This window comes from Leptonychotes weddellii, chromosome 13, assembly GCF_054177405.1.
Source record: "Leptonychotes weddellii isolate Sample4059 chromosome 13, ASM5417740v2, whole genome shotgun sequence".
NCBI classification, from domain to species: Eukaryota; Metazoa; Chordata; class Mammalia; order Carnivora; family Phocidae; genus Leptonychotes; species Leptonychotes weddellii.
In genome coordinates, this window is record NC_138381.1 from 2,589,669 (window position 1) to 2,609,564 (window position 19,896).

At 49.5% G+C, this 19,896-nt stretch overlaps 1 protein-coding gene across 7 annotated transcripts in view; it reads left to right on the forward strand.

The window, feature by feature from the left end:
* Positions 1-19,896, forward strand: part of ZNF516 (zinc finger protein 516) — a 116,696-nt gene that overhangs the window by 17,294 nt on the left and 79,506 nt on the right. The window contains exon 1 of one of the 7 annotated variants that reach the window (XM_081800997.1): positions 6,714-11,010. The exons of the other annotated variants lie outside the window; for them this stretch is intronic. The gene's annotated coding sequence lies outside the window, so the exon portion shown is untranslated. Of the gene's footprint in view, positions 1-6,713; positions 11,011-19,896 lie in introns of those variants that run through there. 7 annotated transcript variants of the gene reach the window in all.

A 19,896-nucleotide genomic window follows, 5' to 3' on the forward strand; every position in this document is an offset into this window, starting at 1 on the left:
CTTTGAGTTGTCAGGGACTGTAGCGGGCTGGGAGCAGGCGCGGTTCCTTTCCGTAATCCTGTGATGCTGATTTTGTTTCTTCTGGAGAAGTCCCTTTGCTGGTGATGCCTTGATCTAAATGTCATTATTCCAGGGAATTAATATGAAGCTACACGTTAATTATTTAATTACACAGAATTAAATATTGACAACTGGTACCCAATATCTTACACTATTTCTCTTGCATTAGGGGATGAAGAGAGACATAAGCGCTTTGCTTTTAAGATATATACAGAGATTTAAATAAATAAGTTACATAGAAGTCCACAAAATGGTATGAAGATGCATACTTTCCCTTTAGTGCTGTGAAGGGGGCGTGGGGTGGGCGGTGTGGAATTCACAGCAGGTAACACATTACTTGATTTCTCACAACGCATTTGAGCAATCTAGTTAGAGCCAAAAATGTAGGGTAGTGTTCTGCTTGCCCAAATTAAACTATGTCTTTGAAGATAATTATACAAAATGCATAGTTTGGAGACAACAAAGTTTTCATCATTTTTGCCTTCAGGATATTTACAACTTAAAGAGGAAATTGAATTTTGAGAAACAAGAATATGTTAGCCATTTCACAGTGCAGATATGATTTTATTGTGTGCCAGTTACTATTATTGAGTGCCTTCTGTGTGGTCAGCACTGTCTTAGGGCTTGAAATACATGAGCTTAATAAATGTATTAAGATTTTTAATATATAAACTTCAATTTAAAACATTAAAATGGGGCCATATGTGAGTTTTTCTGCAACTCATTTTTTTTTTTCTTCAAAGATTTTATTTATTTGACAGAGAGAGATACAGCAAGAGAGGGAACACAAGCAGGGGGAGTGGGAGAGGGAGAAGCAGGCGTCCCGCTGAGCAGGGAGCCCGATGCGGGGCTCGATCCCGGGACCCTGGGATCATGACCTGAGCTGAAGGCAGACGCCTAACGACTGAGCCACCCATGCGCCCCTGCAATTCATTTTTTTAACGGTTTATTTATTTGAGAGAGAGTGTGTGAGCACATGCACGAGCTGGGGGAAGGGCAGAGGGAGAGGGAGAGAGAGAATCCTCAAGCAGATTCTGTGCTGAGCCCAGAGCCCAACCTGGGGCTCGGTCCCAGGATCCTGAAATCATGACCTGAGGCGAAATCAGGAGTCCAGCATTTAACTGACTGAGCCACCCAGGCGCCCCTTCACTCATTTTTTTTTTTTTTTTGTATAGCATCACAACTTATTCTTTTCAAGGGATGTGTAGAGTGCAGTTCTTTGCACACACCATACTGATTTCCAAATGCCCTGTGCCCAGTGTGGCCCAGCTCTGACCCATCTGAGTGGGCTGTGGCTGTGTGCAGCCAGAAGGGACAGCCAGCACCCACCAGCTGGATGTCTTCCGGAGCAAGATGCCCCTCCTATGTCCTCTCCCCTGTTGCTGGACATTTGCATTGCTCCCATTCTTTCCTAGGATGCAGGAAACCTCTCTGATAATACAGTTTTGTGTACTTGGGGGAATATTTCTTTAGGATAAGTTCCCTGGGGTGGAATTTTGGTCAAGAAGGGGCATTTCATTTCATTTTATTTTTTTCAGTAAGCTCTGTGCCCACCGTGGGGCTTCAGCTCACAACCCCAAGACCAAGAGTCGCACGTTCTACTGAATAAGCCAGTCAGGCTCGCCAAGAAGGGGCATTTTAATTGGTATTGTCAGATTTCTCAACAAAGATCAGAATGCCATTTTCCATCAGTGTGAGTGATGGCTTTCTCTTTGTTGGCGCTTGATCTTATCAGTCTTTTAAGTCTTGGCCAACTTGATTAGGTAAATATCTTGTGATAAAAAATTTAAGTATGTTGAGCATTTCTTCATGTTTGCTGATCATTTTATTTCTCCTTTGAATTGCCTGCTTATTTTCTTGGTCAGTTTTCCACCCGGTTATCCACACTTTGTTGCTTTATTAGGACACTAGCCTTGTGCTTTGTGCTGCAAGTATCTTTGTTTATCCCTTTTATAGCTTACACTCTACGTAAAGTCCTTCTGCTCCAGCAGCATTGAAGTAGCCCCCATCTGAGTTGTTTCTCAAAAGATGTGTGAATTTGACTGATTTTTTTTTTCATTGGAGTTGCTGGACGAATATAACAGATCTTTTGATTTCTTTTTTTTTTTTTTTAAAGATTTTATTTATTAGAGAGAGAGCACAAGTAGGCAGAGAGGCAGGCAGAGGGAGAGGGAGAAGCAGACTCTCCCCTGAGCAGGGAGCCTCACGTGGGACTCGATCCCAGGACCCTGGGATCATGACCTGAGCCCAAGGCAGACGCTTAACCAACTGAGCCACTCAGGCACCCCCAGATCTTTTGATTTCTCACATGATTATTGGTCTGGTTACTTTTTCTGTCGACTCCTGAGTAAGTGTTGAACATTTATATTTTACTAGAAAATCAGGCATTTCTTTCATCCGTCTTATCAAATGTATTCACCCAGAGTTTTGAAAAACTTTGTAGTATTTTAGTTTTCATTCTTTTGTTGGTCCTTACACCTAATTCCCCCAAATCCTGCCTTTTTAAAATGTCTAAATTAGGTTGGCTAGTCATTTAACTCCTTCACTGGGGTTATCGGAAGGATAGTTACTGATTTTATTTATCAGTTTTACTGTTTTTTTTCCTTATTGCTACTTTTTAAAATTCAAATTTAAGAGGTATCTTTAAGAGGTTACTTTTTGAATTAGTGTTTCATTTGTATATTTTCTTTATTTTTAATTGCTGTAGCTAAACTTTTAGCTTTCTTTGTGTCCCATAGATTTTGACACAGATTAGTTTCAGGAGAGGTTTTGGGTTTGAGCTCTGATTGTACCTGCCATGGGCGTTGTTACGGAGACGTTAAAATTTTCCAAATGGCTGCACTTCTGTTAGTTTTCGTTTTGCTCTTACTTGCTGGTGTTTGGTGTCGTGGTACCGTGTCATTCTGGCGCTCATGAGCTCGATGCTCCCGAGTGATGGAACCCTCTGAGGCCTTCTTTGTGCTGACAGGGGGTCACCCTGTGCTCCTGCTCCTCCAGCAGAGCAGCGAGTGTGGGGGCAGAGCCTACAGAGCAGGTATACCTTCCTCTTCGCTTCGGGTCCTCTATTATTTTTCCTTTTAAATCCAGGTTTTAGAGAGTTTTGTCATCTCTCCCACATCTATTTTCTCCTGCGGGTCTTTCCATATACTCACTGGGATGTGTGTTTTAGATATTTTATTCTGTGTTATTTGACTTACAGCTTTTAGACCACTATCATCCTTGTGATTTTTTTTATCCCTTAATAGATACGACTTTTGTGCCATGCAGTGCCTTTTTAAACCGTGAATTAAACTTTTAATGATAGTCTCATTTTCACTGTTGCTCTCGTTTGCATTTTTCTGGTGTAGTTTGTCTCCATGCCTGACTTTTGTTGTGTGTCCCGTAGTTTTCGGGGTCTCTTTAGAGAGTACATGTTAGATTTTTGTTTTTCACCCTATCATAGAGTCTTCCTTAATAAATTTGTTCCGTTTATAATTTTCCTGAAACAGATGTCCTCTTTTCTAATTAAAAAAAAAGTTTTATCTTCTTTATGTTTTCTTCTTTTTCCCTTTATTTTCTGTTCATTGATCTGTGGATTATGTTTCCTTTAATTCTTGAAGTCAGAAGGAAGCCTGCAGAAAGTCCAATGTTTTTAGTTATGCTGGTGGTTATATTTATAACTTTTGCTTAACCCATGTTTCTCAATTTATCAAGTTTAGTAACCATATAATTTGACTTCCTCTTTGGCAAAGATGAAGAAATGAGTTACTTCTGTTACCTTCCTCCTCTTTCTCCATCTCCTCCCCTCTCCCCATGTCGCTCTTGCAATTCCTTTTTGGGATGTTATTTTAGTCTAGTGTTGCTCATTTATTATTTTTACATTATTTTACTTCAAGACATGTAAGAATTACATGTTTATTTTCTGTGTGGATCGCAGTTACTTAGGCTTGATTATATTTATACTTCTGTGCTTATTGGGTGTAGTGATAATTGTCAGACTTCTTTCATTCTTATTTTTCTGAGTTCTTTGAGTCATCTTTTATTTGGCCAGTTGCCTTTCCAAGTAGATTGTAAAGGACGTGTTGGTGAGGACGCTAGAACCCTGAGCAGGGAAGGGGGTGATGGATGAGAACCAAGCCCGGGAGAAGTTTGGTATTGCTGGAACCTTGAGGCGTGCATGTGTGCGCAAGTATGTGTGTATGCATGTGTAAACACGTATGTGCATGTGGGCAGACATGTGCAAGCATGTGTGTATGCATGTGCAAACATGCATGTGCATGTGTATGTGTGTGCAAGCATTGTGCATGCATGTGCAAACACATATGTGCAAGTGTATGTGTGCAGGTGTGCAAGCATGTGTATGCATGTGCAAACACGTATGTGCACGTGTATGTGTGCAGGCATGTGTGTATGCATGTGAAAACACGTATGTGCACGTGTATGTGTGCAAGCGTGTGTATGCATGTGCAAACACGTATGTGCAAGTGTATGTGTGTGCAAGCATGTGTATGCATGTGTGTGCACGTGTGTGCATGTGTGATGGATGGCGGGTAGCCAAGGGGCGATGTTTCAGAGGTCATTGTGGGCAAATAATCATGACTCCGGATCATCTGGAAGACTTTGGGCTCTGTCCAAAAGGCAGTGGATGTTAGAGGCGCTGTCCCCAGTGGGTGGAGTGTGTTCTGCATGACCCCTCAGTGGCCTGCTGCAGGGGGCTCCCCAGTGTGGAGGCTGAAGAAGGGGCGTGTTCAGGGCAGATGATCCAAGGAGGCTGGTGCTTGGGGCTAGTCCAGAGGCCGAGAGGCGGGGGAAGAGGGGCCGAAAGCGAGTGGTTCCCATGGGAAGGTGAAGTCCTGGGGAGCTGGCCATGAACCAGATGCTGTGAGGCTGGGGGAGGCCCGCGTGGACCCTGGATCTCCATGTGCACCTGTAGGAACAGTGATGCCCTCACCAGGTAGGTGGCCCTGTGGGAGGAGGCCACGGGCGGAGATGTGGTGAGTGTGGGGCTGGGAGACGCAGGCCTGGTGTCCTGGGCTGGCCCTGGCGGAGGCCTCTCCTGGACAGGGGTTACAGTCCACCTTCCAAAGCCTGGCAGGGCTGCCGGGTGCTGGACCAGGACTCAGGGGAGCCCTGGTGGACTTGGGGATCTCCTGTCAAATGCTATCCCATGAAAGAGATGAGGCCACTGAGCCGTTGCAGGAAGAGGCGTGGGTGCCAGCAAGGCCTGGCCTGCGCCCCCGCGGAACTGGCTGTCCAGCCAGGAAAGCCTTGCAGGCTGCCCATTACCAGGTGTTCATTTCCCCACAGAAACAGTACAGGCCACGGATTCAGATGCCACACATCCAGTCCCGGGGTGTGGGAGTAAGGCTCCGGGAGAGCTGCGGCCAGAAGTGATGGGAGAGGTGCACCCCAACCTCGTCATGGCCCTGGGCAGTGGCCGGGGACTCCTTCCTTCCGAGTCCTGAGGGTTGAGGATTTGGTGAATGTAATAGTATGTGGACTGACAATACGTTGTGCATTCTGCTAACGTTTTCTTTAATAAGAGTTTTTAATAGTATTCTTTTTCCTGTTTCTTATTTCTTCTGGCCAGTAGATTGATTAGGAATAATGTAAATTGTTATCTTTGATGTGGGTGGGATACAGCTTCAGAAAGGTGTCTTTTAATTAATCAGCTTACAGAAATACTTTTAAAGAAGGATACTGCTCAGAGAAGTAAGGAAAATAGAGGGAATTTCTGAAACCAGGCTTCTTGAGCTTTGTGGAAACATTTTCCGGGGCAGGATAGGCCCAGCAGTACGTAGGGTTTATCAAAAATCATAGGTAAGACGTTCTTAATGTGAACTAAGTCAGAACTTTAGCACTTTTGGCCAAGGCTGGCTGTGAAATATTTGTAACAAAAAATGAAATGGATTAAAATTCTCAGAATAAACCGGAGAGCACAGAAAAGGATTCGTATGGAATTTCTAGGCAGGAAGAAGTGGGACATTCCAAAGCTGATTTATAAAAGGGCTCCTTGGATCCAGACGCTACAGTGTTGGTTAAATGCTGCATCTAAAATAACGTGAACTTGGAATTTCTCAAGCAGTGAGTATAGAGCGTGGCCCTGGTAAAACACAGTGACGTGGGATTGAGATGCGCCCTTTATGTTCTTTATGTATATGACTTAGAATTGTGTCATGAAACTTTCAGCGTGTTCCAGAGCTCAGTTAAAAGTTGAGGGGAAAAAAAAAAAGCAATGCTTTTCTGTAAGTCTGTTGGTGCAGAGCATGCGGAGTGTTACGGGGTGTTCCACAGACAGCCCGCTCCAAATCTGGCACACAAAAAATTGGCAGCCTCATCTAGGGGAAAAAAATCTTTTTTAAACAGTCTGTGGATTCTGATGATGAGCTCGGACATCTAAGGATCCAGTCATCATTTAGGATAATGCTGTTTCAAGATTAACATAGTTCATGTAAGTGTAACCATACATTAGATGTCTGTAAATAGTATTAATTTTTTTTTAAAGATTTTTTATTTATTTATTTGAGACAGAGAGAATGAGAGAGACAGAGAGCACATGACAGGGGGAAGGGTCAGAGGGAGAAGCAGGCTCCCTGCCGAGCAGGGAGCCCGATGCGGGACTCGATGCCGGGACTCCAGGATCATGACCTGAGCCGAAGGCAGTCGCTTAACCAACTGAGCCACCCAGGCGCCCTAGTATTAATATTTTGTGTTGTGATTTTTTTTCTGGGAATAGAATATGAAGGCATTTTAAGTGACTTCAAGTGTTTATAATCTCTGTATTTTTATTTTGCATTTTTTATTGTGGCAAAGTAGATATACTATAAAAATTGGCATATTAACGATAATTAAGTGTACAATTCTGTGCCTGCATCGGTTTTTTATAATTAATGAATATCAGTTGAGAGGAACTTAAGTTGACCGTGTCTGGTTTTCTGAGGACAGCATGTCATACTCCAGAGCTTTTGAGTAGAAGAAGATAAAAATAGGAAGTGAAGTCTCTGTGTCATCCCAACATTAAATTACGTTTTTTAAAAATATTGAAGTTTCTGGTCAGTACTCTCCTCACCACCATTCCTTTTATCTGAAGAGCGAATGTCCTCCCTTGGCCCAACCTGGTAATTTTATTTAATTTCTTGTTAGACTGAAAGAAAGCACTTTTACCCTAAATGCAGTAGTGGAAACTATTACCAGGTTTTTGGTTTCAATGTAGAAGGGAAAATATGTAACCTAAAATCATGAGTACTTCCTTGTAACTGTCCGCTGGGTACAATACATACATTCATACATCTTCATTGAAACGTATTTTTAAAGAGCCCTCTAAATAGAAAGGTAGAGTGAGTGTCGCTTTCTTGGTAATATGAAAAACAGGACAGCAAATCCTTAATAATTAAGTGTGGGTGTAATTTTGTGTGGGTGACTTCACCGCTCTGCACGTTTTACTAATTTTACGTTTTGCTGGGAGAAGGCGAAGACTTTTTTCTAGTCCGGGGAACGTCAGCCCAGCCGATTCGGACTACGACTGGTATTTCTATTTGGGCATCCAGAGCTGAACCTGTGGGAGCACTAGAACCTCATTAAAAAAACCCCAAGTGTTCAAGAATGAACTTAAACACCTTTATGCGTGTTGTGGGAGCCTTCAGGTGAGGGTGTCCAGTGCATCAGCAGCTCAGTGACCGCGGGCCTGCCACACATCACCAATGTTGAAGGCCATCACCAATCTTAATCTTCGTGTCTCTCACTTCAGATAAATTAAACCCATTTCTGTGAAAGTGGGAAGAAGAGCTTCCCCGTTTCTCGAACCTTTCTGCTTTCTGACCCGTCAGAGCTTGCTACCGCCAGCCTCATGGTCGTAGGGTCCCAGCGGTCCCAGGACACGGTGGCCGCCCTGTAGAGGATGCGTGCGTGTCCGCGTGGGCCCCCAAAGGGCTGTCTGCGCTAGGCCTGCTGCTTCCGTCTCCGGGCGGGGGTTTGGGGTGCGCTGCCTGTCCGTCCTCTTGGGAAGGCTGTCCTGCACCACATGGGGAGTTAGAAGTCCTCGGCCAGTGGTCAGAGGCACTACTCACCACTTTTCATCCATGAGTCCGCTTCGGGAGGCCAGCAGGCATGTGGTTCCTTTCTACGTGGAAATGCATTTATCTGGTAACAGAAAAATCAGGAATTGAATGTACTTACAGTTTGAATGTGTCTGCAAATGCAGGAAGTTACCAAACTTCTGCTTCAAACACGAGGCCATCCAGGCACATTGCAAAAGGGCCTTGGGGCTCGGACTCTATACATTGATTCGACGAGCCAGGTCTTTCTCAAGATCACAGTGAGAGGTGGTCCAAGGCTCCAGTGCCCTGGGCTCCGGTTCCCATCCTGTGTGTTCTGAGCCATGTTGTCACCTGCGGCCGCCTGGGAAGACGTGGCCGTTCCTGCCCCTGAGGTGCTGACCATCTGGGTGGGGCCGGGGAGAGTGTCACCTGGCTGGGCCGTGACCTCTCTGCTTTTGCCACATGCCGGTGCTCTGAAGCGAGAGGGGCCAGCTATCCTTAGGTTCGTCCCAGCCCAGAACTCAGAGGAGATGGGCATCCACAGACCCCTGTGTGTCCCGGGGCCCCGGCCCCAGGGCTCCGCCCCACCTGCCAGCCCTCCTGCAGGCCTTGAACTTAGCCTCTGTCCTTACGCTCCCTTGGGAGGGTCTGAGGTTCATGGTCCCTGCCTCCTGTCTCCCTGTCCCTGTCTTTGCCGTGGGGCTCTCAGGACAGGCTTTCTGGCTCCTCGTCACCTCCTCATGCCTGGACTTTGGTGACTTCCCGTGTCCTTTTGAGTCTGATGGAAGGTGTCTCAGCAGTGAGGGCCTTCCTCACGCTCGCCTGGTTTGACTGCCTGTCCCCTGGCCTGTCTCCCTGACTGTTCAGGACCCCCAACCTCCCTGTGTGTGTGGGGGGGTGCGCATTCCTGCAAGGACATTTTCACCAGCCCCATCCCCCTGACTTGGAGTCCCCTCTGCCCTCTGTGTGGCCTGTCTCTAGATCAGCCCCCTCCCATCCCTGATCTCCTGGAACCCCGCCTCCAGGTGGATTGTCCTCTGGAACTCCACACGGGTGCACATGACTCCTGCGCTGTCCTCCGCGTGTGCTGGGGTGTGGCTGCGATTGGCGCTCTGAACCGTGTTCTTGTCTGGTGGCCTCGCTCCCACGCTGGGCTTCCGCCCCCGGAACAGGTCCCGTGCTGAAGAGAGGGGTCTGCACGCCGGGCGCACCTCCCCCGGAGGAGGTCACCGGAACCCCAGGGGGACCAAGGGCTCTGGCTGAAGTGTCTTCCATCCGTGCTTTTACCGCCTCCCGAATTGTCCCAGAGGCGTCCGGGCCGGTGGTGGGTGGCGGCGGACACACACGACTTTTCATGAGGCCTCGGGATGGAGCTGGGGTCTCAGCAGGGCCCTGAGAGTGATGCGAGTGATGAAGGCATCCATGTCCTCAAGAAGATGTATTACAGGAGCTGGAATTAATATTTGCTCCCGCGGGACCCCGGGAGTTTCCAGCAGGGCTTGGGTCCCTGGGGACGTGGGAGGTCAGAAGGGGAGTCGGGCCTCAGTGAACACGGGCCCGGGAGCACAGGGGCCAGTGTCCCATTCAGAGGTGGCGCCTGGCTCTTCTGAGCTGGGGACTGGGTGCTGTGGAGAGCAGCGGAGAGCGAGGGCCGAAGCAGGGGGTTTTGCCTCTTCGTCCTCCGTCAGGACTCTGTTCCTGGCTCTCGGTGTTCTTCCTGCCGGTCCTCCGCCGGCCGTGCCTGCCACCTGTCTCCCCGCTCCGTTCCACCCCCTGTTCTGCGGGGTGGCGTCTGAAACGTCCACGTGTGGGGCTCCGCTCTGCTTCCCCCACGAAGGGAGCATGCGCAGGCACACCCCGGCTCCCATGCCCGTCAGAGGGGCCGGGCACCGAAGCCCGCCGTGCAGCTGCCTCCACGCTGCGTGACCTTCGGCACTGTGCCTGCCCTCTCTGTGCCCGTTTCTGCATTCTGGGGAGAGGGTGGCCGTGGTCACTGCTGGGGACCGGGGCACCTGGAACGTGTGCACACGCACAGAAGTGTTGGACAGCACCTGGCCCGCAGGACACACCGTTACCTGTGTGTTCAAGTGGCCGCCGCCCGGAGGGGCTCTGGGGGCGCGGGGAGATTTCGGAGGGAGGCCGCCAGGCCCGCATGTCCCCGCACGTCCCCGCACCAGGGGCAGCTCCGTAGCTTCGGTTGGCTGCGCGGCCCCACAGCATCACGAACCTTCCTTTGTTTGGGGACTGCTCTCTGCCCCTCATGCGCTGGTCTGGTCTTTTTCTGTAATCTTGTTTCATTTACTTATTCTTTTCTTTCTTTAAGATTTTTATTTATTTATTTTATTTTTTCTTTTGAGGGAGAGAAAGGGTGAGCACGAGTCGGGGGTAGAGGGAGAGGGAGAAGGAGGCTCCCCTCTGAGCAGGGAGCCCGATGCGGGGCTCGCTGCAGGACCCCGTGATCACGACCTGAGCCGAAGGCAGACGCTTCACCGACTGAGCCACCCAGGCGCCCCTCATTTACTTATTCTTAACAGGCAAACACTATTTTATTTAAGGAAGGCAAAGAGCTCTTGTAAAAGCAGGTTACTAATGTTTTATTATTTGGATGACATTGGGGGTGTTTGCACAACATCCAGGGAGTGTCCTTTCACTGTAGTTTTGCAATAATTCAGAGTTCCCACAGCCCCTTCGCGCAGTGTCCCCGCGCTAACGTCTTCAGGCAGAGCGTTCGTCAGATCTGGAAGGTGGACATCGGTGCCGCAGTGTCTCTGAGCCCCGGGCCTTGCCCGCGTCCCTCCACGTTTCCCGCTGAGGCCCCTCCTGCCCTCCCATGACCCCCGCAGATGTCCCTTGCTGTCCTCGCCCTGGACACGCGGAGGAGGCCTGGTCGGGTGTTCTGTGGAGTGTGCGTCCATCTGGGGAGGAAGACTTGGAGGTGAGAGGCTCTGCTCGCCAGGTCCGCCCCATGGTTCTTCTGTTGACTTACGCTTGTTGGTCGTTCCAGCTCCGCTTCCTTCGACTTTTATGGCTTTAGTGAGTCTGGGCAAGGAGGTGGAAGGTGGCTCTCCCCAAGGCGCCGTCCCTGAGATTCCTTCTCTTCCTCCTGCATATCACGGTTGATTCTGGAATTTTCCTCCTGTGCATTGTCTGGAAATGGGCATCAGAGTGTTTCTCAGATGGACGTGGGCTCCTTGGCCCATGGGGGATGGTAAATAGAGTTTTTCAAAGCCTTCTTTCTCCTGAGAGTTTCCTGGACTGAAGAATTGCTGCCAAAGAATAAAATCTTTTCTGTTTCTTCTTCCTTGTTCCGCCCGAGGTGTCCAGAGGCAGGAAATGGTCTCTCAGTGCTCATCACTCTGAAATGTTGGTTTCAGTCAAGGAAAAACTAAGTCAGAAGAAAGTTAGTGCTTTGTTCAAAAAACCCAAACGCCAAAGACCCGCTGTCCAGCAGGTAGTTTTTATGAGATGTCCCATCTTGCACGTCGGGCTCTGGCATCTGGCGCGCGAGCCTTAGGCACCCGGAGAGCTCTGGGGCCGGGCCTGTCCTAGGGGTCACCTGCAGGTGTAGAGGCGGCCATTGCCCTCCAGGCATACGCAGCTGTGGTCACATCCCTCCGGTCCAGTGCGGTGTCCCCCTCCACCCCTGGCCCTGCCCCAGTGTCCTGAGGGATCCATGATGCATCTCAGGTCTTAAAAGACACATCACTAAATAGTTTTTTAAAAATGGGAAAGATAAAAGGAAACCTCTGAATCTCTCTGTAAGTGAAGTGACCAGGCATGGGGTGAGGAGAGGCCTTGCAAGGCTCTGGAGGCTGGCACGCTCCCCCTGGACCCCACGTCGCTGCTGGGGCTCTGCACTCCTGGTCCCAGGGACCTGGCACCTCTTAACTGTCCTCTCGAGGTCCCCAGCTACCAGTGGGAGACACGGCCAGGGGCTCCAGGAATGCGCCACGACGCTGTCATGAGCTCCAGGTCCTGAGCCTGGATGCGGAGACACGTTGCATGACCACGTGAAGAAAGCCAGCATGAGATCCGACTTTGGTGGATCTCTACCTGTCTTTACCCATTCTTAGAAAGTATGTGTCCCTTTGGGTTGAGAGGAAAGACTTCCCATGCACTGCTTATGGCTCCTCAGCAGAAGTATTTTATTTTAGCCTTGAAGAGATGTTTGCAAATGTCGCTGTCGCATATCTGTGGGATGCCTTTCCGGTTGGATGAGCACAGCGGCGCGCACACTGAACACGCGAACGGCGAGGAAGCTGAGATTTCAAGGAAATGCTTCTTCTGATTAGCACAGCCGCTTGCTGGACAGGTCAGCGTGGTGGTCCCAGTCAGCCCTGAACCCAAGGGTCTGCTCCGCGAGTTCCGGCGGTGCAGGCGGAGGTAGAGCTGCTGCCCTTCGGATCCACGGTCCAGACGGAAGACAGAGCCATCCGCGGGGCCTGGTGTTCGGGTGGCCCGTGGCATGAGCCTTGTGCGGAGCGGAGCGCCGCCAGGAGGAAAGCGCCGTGGCTTGCCTTAGGTGTGGATGTGCTGCCGACCCGTCCAGGTGCTCAGACCCGATGCGGTTAGGCGGCCTGCGTGCTGTCTGGACCGGCCACTGCGTGCAGAGTGGGGAGAAGCCTCCCGTCTGCCATGCTGTGAGCTACCAGAGCTGCCCGAGGTGCTTTTCTCTCTCCTGAAAACATCTGTGTCTGTGCATTTGCAGCAGTTAATTTTTTTCTTAAGAGCAATAGCGAGGGGCGCCTGGGTTGGCTCAGTCAGTTAAGCATCTGCCTTTGGCTCAGGTCATGATCTCAGGGTCCTGGGATCCAGCCCCGCATCGGGCTCCCTGCTAGGCGGGGGGCCTGCTTCTCCCTCTCTCTCTGCCCCTCCCCCTGTTTGTGCGTGCTCTCTCTCTCAAATAAATAAAAAACTTTAAAAAAAAAAGCAATAGCAAATTTTTTTTGAAAGTTGTCATCACTTGATTAAAAAACTTAATAAAAAACCAAAAATAAATAAACTGGGAAAAAATAAAAAATAGATAACACCTCAAAAGGAAAAGTGTGATCACCTGAAACCAGAGCTTTGGAAGAGTTCAGGCCCTGGGAGAGGCCTGGGTGGGGGGCAGTTTCAGCTCCTTTCCTGGGAGGAGCCATGGTGGCAGGGGTCCATCAGGAGGGTCTTGTTACTTCACTGACTCCCTCACAGGAAAGTCATATTTGGGTCGATGAAGAGACCTTCCTGTTTAATCCATGGGACTTGTGTTTTACAGACCTGGGATTGAGAGCGTTTAAGCTAAAACAATAGTTTTCAGTTTGACCTTGGCGTGGGGTCGCTTTTCCTGGCATAGCAGGAAAAATGGCAAAAGGCATCTGATGGTAAATAGGAAAAGAACTCAACAAGAGCACCTGTTTTTCAGGGATCAGGGTTAAGTGCAGCAAAAGCTCTTCAGGGATTTTCCCTGAGCTCGCCTGTGTGGGTAGATCTGTGGGGCGCGGGGCGTGTGGGGAGGGACGCTTTCGTTTTGTTATCTGGGGAAGTGTTGCTCGAAGGACGCTGTGTGCATGGGAGTGGGGCTGACTTTTCCTCCCACGTTTGCACAACGTCTGCTCCGTGGTGTTTTGGGCAGCGTGCTTGGGGGTGGCACGCAGCTGCAGGGTCCCTTGTGGGAGGCGATGCTGAGGGCAGCAAAGCCCTAGTGTGGGGATCAGTGAACCCTGAACTCCTGGATGTTCCTTTCTTCCATCACTCGTGGAGGAAGCTTCCATCTGTGTCCGCAGGGAGAGAGGTTTCGTTTTCACTGGGCGGTTCTGCCACGAGCAGATCCTAGTCTTTGTCTGCCTGCTGTGTGCTGGGACATGCGTGGACTCAGCCTTCTCTGGTGTCTGTGTTTTACCTAAAGGGACATTCTAGAAGCTGAAGTGTGTTAGGCTCGCATTCCTTATAAGGAGATGTATTGTAGCGCAAACTTTTCTTTCTTTTTCTCAGATAATTGTGTGGATTGTCATTTGGTTAAAGTTGTGAAATGGTTTGATTTGAATTTGCTGGGAGGAGCCTCCAAGTTTGGAGAACTGAAGCCCCACATGAAGTCCCCTCCTGTGGGGACCCCAGGCACACCACTGAAGCCCAGGGAGCTCTTCTGGGACAAAAACACTTTGAAAATAAGTTTAAAAGCCCAAAGGAAAATACTAAATTTGATTTTAATCTGAAAGATATTTTGATGCCAAATAGGGTGGAAAAGGAACGCTCCATAGGTTTTTATCTCTGGATTTGGGGGAAATCATTTGGCTGGAGTGTCAGAGGAGGGGCGTTTCCTTAGCATCTCCACCTGAAGTGGACCCTCCCTTTGCAGGCACAGATGCCCAAGTGAGCCAGAGACTTGCCCAGGTGTGAGCAGCATGTGGGGGCCGCCCGGCTTGAGGTGGGCACTCGGTGAATATCTGAGTAATCAGACCTAGGATGCGGGCCTCGGGACTCCCACAGCAGAACCGCTCCTGTGTAGGGACGCGAATCGGGGTTGGGTTCCTTGTGATTTTTGACACTGCAACTGAATTTTGGAATTGGGCCCTCACGGGGAAGGGACGCTCCCCTTGCTGAGTGCCCACCAGGGACCAGGCACTGGTCTAAGGACTTTATGTACATTTTCTTACTCGATGTTTGGAATGCAAGATGGCGAAACATCCTCTGAGTACGTTTCTGACAACTGTAGAAACTGTATGTGACAAATGACTCGCCCCCCCAAATCTCCGTTAAAGGCCACAAGACATAGGGTGATCCAGGGCCCCTCAAACGGTGTGGTCCCCAGGTGCCCTTGGCCCCCTCGGTGGTGAGGAGGCTGCAGTTGGCCTCGTCCGCTCACCCCCATGTGCCGTCCTGCTTGTGGTTTGCGGTGGCATGGGGCGCTGGGGACGCAAAGGCAGATCCCCGAGGACACCGTCAAAGTTAGCCGGTTGCATAGAGACAGGGCCTGCTGGTGGTGGGGACAGTTGTCTTGTTAGGACAGGTGCCTCTCCCTGGTTCTGTGGTTGCTGTAAACCATCATGGACTACTCGAGTTCAATGGTTGTAAAAATCAGTCCCTGCCCCTTCCAGAAAAACAGGGAGGGAACCAGCCTTCTGTGAAGGTGTCTGGTTCTGCTTGATGTCCTGCTGCGCTCCAGCCCGAGTGTCCAGTACGACCAGTCCGCGTGGGCCATGGCCGCCCCCCTCCAGCGGGTCCTCGGGGCTGGGGTTTCCGTGGGGAGACCCTCCGTGAGAAGAGCCTCCTGTGGGCGCCCATGTGCGCGGGGCGAGGCTCCGTGCCTGGAAGGTGGAATGTGTCGCCGGTCTGCGCGCTGGTGAGAAAACCATGAACCTCTAGGACAACGCGACTCAGATGCTCTTCCTGCCAGTGTTTCCTTCTGAGAGGGCTTTTCTGGAAGAGCTTGGCCATGGCAGGGATGGGGCTGCAGGTGGAGTTTAGCTAAATGAGTAATTATTATGTGCATCCTGAGACAGTTGGCGTGTGCACACGGGAAGCTGCAGTGTGCGTTGGGCACCAGGCTAGACCTCCACGTGGGTGAGAAGCTCACCTCCCCAGAAGGACAGTGGTATTTTCCATGTGTTTCCTAGTGAAGCTGTGTTTTCACTTTGTGAAGAGCATGACATTGGTAGGAATTACCTGTGACATGGCAAGACTGGATCAACATGGTCTCCTGAAAGGAACCGATTTGTGTTTAGAGCCCTCTACTCTAGGCCCCAAGTCAAAGCTTGTGCATCTCTCCCGAAAGCAAAGTTTGACTCTTGGTCCTAATTTGGAAAGGTTTCCCTTAGGAGATTTTAGAACTAGCTGGAGGAAACTGTCATTACCTAAGAAAGCCACTATGGTGTGCTTATCTCAAATGCAGGTAGGTTCAGCTTAGGGAGAAAAAGCTTAGAATCGTTGACAAGTCCTGTAGCACCTTTTTGAGAACTTTCTAATAAGCAGGAGGTTAACATGCGAGGAACTCAGGCAGATCTTTGTTCTTGGCCACATGCACGTGGTGTAACGTAGGGGCTTACCTATGAATGCTTAGAAATAAGCGTCTTTTTGTTTTCTGTGTGTGGTGTCTTCCTGGCAGGGCTTCTCACCCCTTCCCATGAGCCCCGAGCTTCACTTAGGGGCGTGACGAATGTGAAGCGCTGAGGGTGGTGTTTTCCCTTTCTGTGGCTTGCACTGTTGCACAATTAACAGCCAGCACCATGTGCGTGACTCACCAACCTCCTGGTGCTCTGTAACTGGGCACCTTCCGTGCAACAGACCAATTTTGGAAAAAACTTAAAAAACAAAACAGTGTAAATATAAAGAAATCGAAAGCGATTTGCAGTGTATGTGTGTGTGACTAGCTCGGTATGATTTTAAGGGTAGAGCTGAGGAAACCCGTATTTGTAGTTAGGATTGCAGTCACAAACCCCCCACAGTGAATCAGTGAATGGTGCCTTTTCATTGCATCAAACGGGTAAATATGCAGTGGTGCAGTTTAAACCAAATCCTGAGCTCTGAGGGTCAGGGTTTGATCATGTGTCTGGTGAAATGTGTTGCGTGCACTTTCCGGGGTGGGGGGGGTATGGCTGTGTGCAGTCACCTAAAATTATGATGTATGTTGACGACGTGGTGAGAGACTAGAAGCTTTGGGTCGGTTCCTCCCTAAGTGGAGGTGGTGGTGCCCACGGAGGCTTCATGGGGCCGATCTCTGCCCAGAGAACACGCCAGGTTATGGGACTCAGCACTGGGAATCTTGTTTGATTTTGTGCATGACCAGATTGTGCTTAGTTATTTATGGGTCCAAAGAGGCACGATTTTGGGGGCCCTTAGTTGAGGAAGGTCTCGACTGTAGTTACTCCTTGGGCTGCGTTTCTCAAACAGTAATCCGCGTTTCCCCGAAGAGGTGCGGGTGTTTGTACCCCCAGGGTTCGGAAAGGCAGAAAGGGTTGTGCGTGGACAGTGTGAGCCGCCCGAGGAGTCTGGTAAGGAGCGGAGCCGAAGGGAGCATCTGTTGTCTCCCGCGAGTGGAGAGAGGAGCCCCACTGTCCTTACCTGCGGTGACAGCGCCTCTGCTTTTAGGAGTGAGTGCCTTTCATGGAGTCTCCGCTGGATGGGCCCTGCCCTTCCTCCTGGAGCAGGAGACGGGAGGCCCTTCTTGGGTCGCGGGGATGCGGAGGTAAACGTAGCCTCTGGTCATTAACCGTGACGAGGAAGTAATGGAATAGGAGCTCATTCAGATACCTGAGTTGGAAGCATACTTCAGAGCGATTGTATTTTGATTTTCCAGTACTTTGTGTATTGGGTGGGTGAGCCCCACACGTTCCCGTTTTCTCTCTCCCGTGGAGGTCTGTGCTCATGGGAGACCCGGCTCATGCAGCGCAGGTGTGCCGTCATTCGGCGGCTCTGCAACAGCCTCCTGTTGACGTGGGTGTCGTGTGGGTATCCCACAGTGAGTTTACAAGTAACTGTCCCTTTCGCCGAATAGGCGTTTCTAGAGTTGGTCTCCGTAAACGCCAACTCCTGAGTGATTTTCGTGAACCAGTAGCCCCAGCTCGGATGTCATGGTGCCTAGAACACAAGAGCAGGCTCCCAGGCCCTCGGCCCCCTCACCCGGGGCCACGCCTGCACTGAGCCGAGCCCTGGGCTCCCACCTGGGCCCATGCGGCCCTTGGGAACCTCGGTCTGTCGCCTCGCAGTGCGGGCACGTCCGCTCCGGTCCTTGCTCTGAACGGTTGGAGGAGGCATCTAGAGCTTGCTGCTTGGGTTGAAAAGAGACAGAGAAATGACCGTCTGACAGAATCAACATACATGGGGTTGCACGGGCCCGCCACCATTCTGACTCTAGGTTTCAGTGTGGACTCTGCGGGAACCCAACGCAAGATTCGGTGGAGGTGGGCCCTGCGTCCGCGTCGTGGTCTTCAGGTTCGTGGACACCGTTCGCAGCCACTGGTGGGACTGCTGTTGTCTGTGAGCACCAGGGGACAGTGCTGTACCCTTTCTCCCCTCCCCAGGCCGGGGGGGCGGCCGTGGGGCCTGCGAGCTCTGGAATCCCCAGACCTGCCCTCTTGTATTTTATGTTCACTTTTCCCCAAAAGCTGCTGCTGGGTAAGATGTTTTGGCTTAGAAAACATCCCGTCCTCATTTCTGCAAGATCATTTGCGATCACTTCACATACAGCATTTCCTTAACTTTCGTGGCCGAATAACATGGTAACATTCTTCTGGGGAGTTAGAATGGGATTTTGCGTGTTTATCCTTTTTTGTTCCTTGCAAGAAAGGTAGAGATGGTCTTTTATCTCCAAAAGTTAGAGCTTGCAGGGATGTGTCATTAAGTGTGCTTGAAAATATATTTTTAGACAAGCAATGCAGGATAAATCCTAGGGCAATGTGACATCATGTTCTTGTCAAGAATTGCTCTTTGTAAACACTCTCTGATAGATCACTCTTCTTAAGAGGCTCAAATGCTCTCAAAGGTGCTGTGTGTGTGAGTGATAAACTAGGTCATGTTACAGTAGTTATTAGCAGTAATGGATCTGGAAAATTTAAACTGGTTCTACTGTATGTGCCTTAGATACTGAAGCATTTGGGGAAGATTTGTCCTTTTCTAATTTTGATCCTCTTGAAGTATTGATTGGTATTCGTACAAGGGCCAAGAAAGTCTTAATTTCTTGCATGGTATGCCTTTCAGCTGTCCTACCAAAATAAACTCCGCTCAGGGTATCTTTACAGAAAATGTTTTGTATGCAGTTACTTAGAATTCAGTAAAATTGATCACTGAAGTGTTTATTTTTCCCGTGCGCTCTTAATGAAGGGATTTTTGGGGGCTGACTTCTGTGCTCAACAGTCCTACCTCGGAAGGTAATGTTTAACAGAATGTTTTATGGCTTACCGCACATAATTATCTCTCTTTGTATTCTTGGGCACAGTTCTTTATTTGATGGTGGAGACTTCCAGGCTGTTCACGAAAAGCACAGAGGAAAGCGATAATGTCAGATAGGTATTCATTGCAGTCGGTGTTCTTACACAGGGAGAAAAACGTTGGTTTTTGGTAAAAGTCTGGACAATAGGTCACTGTCAATGGGTTGGGGGGCAAATACTGTCCTTTGTTCTTGGTTTACTTGCAGTAAAATACAGCTTATTTGTAGAAACGAATTTCTGTTAAAATATGTTTTGCAATCAACTAATACTAATTTCAAAAACGTACATCCAGTTGACCAGGAAGTGTGACACAGCGAGAAAATACGGCAAGTTTCTACATGGGATTATTTTGTTTTCACTGTTGATAATTTCTTTAAAAAAATTTATATTAGGCACTGAATTGGTGTACACTTTTGAGTTTAGGCTCAGTAAAAACTTACCAGCCGCTCGTAAATGGGATTTTCCCCTGTAGTTTATCTAAAGCCTTCGGATCTTCCATGTCTGTTTTAAAGCTAGAAATTTATGAGTCTTGATTTTCTCTGGGATTCTCCAGGTTTTCAGTATTTCTGAATTATTCGGAACTTAGGCTTTCATCCTCTTGATGCAGCATGGAAAAAAGTCAGAGTGAAACTGGACTGCTTTTGTGGTTCGTGTAATGAAGCGAGTGATTTGCTCTCTCTTTTTGTAAAATGCCGAGCGGCCCGGGTTGGGGGACATGGTCTCTTAATGGAAACGTTGACTAGATCATTAACTACGCTGGCTGTGCGGGCGGCTCCAGGGCGCTGGATGGACCCCCAGACCCCCGCTCTTTGTGGCCGACCAGGGGCCCCAGGAGGACATTTATGTGCAGAACATTACAGAGCAAGCCCTGGCTCCTGTTAACTTTTCTTTTTTCCCATCTTTCCTTCTCCCCCCCCCCC